Source organism: Elephantulus edwardii, unplaced genomic scaffold (genome assembly GCF_000299155.1).
Source record: "Elephantulus edwardii isolate Elephantulus edwardi_28Jun2011 unplaced genomic scaffold, EleEdw1.0 scaffold00238, whole genome shotgun sequence".
Classification (NCBI taxonomy): domain Eukaryota; kingdom Metazoa; phylum Chordata; class Mammalia; order Macroscelidea; family Macroscelididae; genus Elephantulus; species Elephantulus edwardii.
The window spans coordinates 2,394,234-2,395,629 of NW_006399988.1; the positions used below are offsets into that span (position 1 = coordinate 2,394,234).

A 1,396-nucleotide genomic window follows, 5' to 3' on the forward strand; every position below is an offset into this window, starting at 1 on the left:
AGGTTCTCTGCGAAAACGGCGCTCAGGTGCATGATCAAATTCATTAACAAATTCGTCATCAGGGTGATAGTATACCCGGGGCATCAGATAAATTAATACACAGTAATCAGAGTTAGAATCAAAAACAGCTGAAGAGACACACGGGGTTAATCCAGTATTGCAGGCCCACTAATATCCGGTATTGGGAACTAGGTATCCCTTAGAGAGGGGCACTTGGGTAGTGGTGTTACATAATGAGCGAAGATTGCTAGGAGGGTTCCCGATACAGGTTCCAGTTCCTGAAACTTCAGTTAGAGTTAACTTTGTCTCAGTGTCCCAAGTGCAGTTATTATGTTCAGTGGAGTTTTTATATGTTCCTGCCACTGCAATACTTCCATAGTAAGGTGGGTTGGTGGCTAAACATAGCTAACAAGAATCAGTGATTTGGGGTTGGTATTATTTAGGGCACTAAAAACTCCTTTAATTAGATTGAGGAGACGGTCCCTTGTAGAGGCGGATTGTTTTTTTAACCCCTTTGGTGTGAGTGAAGTTGAGATGGGTTGGCTCTGAGGTGGGACAGGTGGTGATTTCTAAGCTGGGGAGAGCCCTGCCAGCACAGGGTTGGGTCCTGTAACTGTACTCTGTAGAGGACGATCAAACAGTTTTATCATAAATGATAGCCCATTATCATAGTTTTCTTGGTAAAGCCTGATTCCCCACCAATATCCTGACTGCCATTGATGGGCTTTTTTGCCAGGATCTGTAAAAGAAATTTGTAGGGGGTGACACTAATTACTACATGCAGCTCTTTCTTGTTTAAAGGAATTGGGATTTCCCAGGCTAACTCGAGAGTAGTTAGCTGTTACAGTTATGAAATCCCAAGAGGAGGAAGGCTTCCAGTAAATATTCCCAGTTGTTTCACAGGTCTAGCTTCGGCAATAAAAATTACCCTGTCCCCCGCACTTACGAGTTAGCCCTCGTGTATTCAGGTCATGCCCTGGACAGATATAGAAAGTGAACTATCTTAGGTTCCCCCTCTGTCTCTGATTTCCACAACTTGCTCGTCCTCCGATGAGGGCAGGGGCTAGAAGGCCTTGAGCGTCATGGGGAGTGGGCCATGAGGGAGCAGTGGGTTTAAGGGTTGCTTCTACATCCCAGTCTGCAGGGGCTCCATGGGCTAACTTACAGAGGTCAGGGTACAGATATGGCCACCAGGTCCAAGGGGTAACGATTGCAGAGATGGACCATACAATGTTCCCTGCTTGAGACTGGACTATCTAGGTAAGGTTGTGAGGGGCATGCGGGTTGTGGTTACTTGCAGCTGTCCCAACGAAGGTGCAAACGAAAAGGATTATCAGTCCTTTCCAGAGTCCACTGGTCATCTTCACTGGTCGGAGCTGGCTTGACATGAGAAGCA

The 1,396-nt window shown here is 46.4% G+C and overlaps 1 pseudogene; it reads right to left on the minus strand.

Annotated features, from left to right (window-relative positions):
- The window catches only part of LOC102848899, a 15,944-nt pseudogene that overhangs the window by 8,234 nt on the left and 6,314 nt on the right, over nt 1-1,396 (minus strand).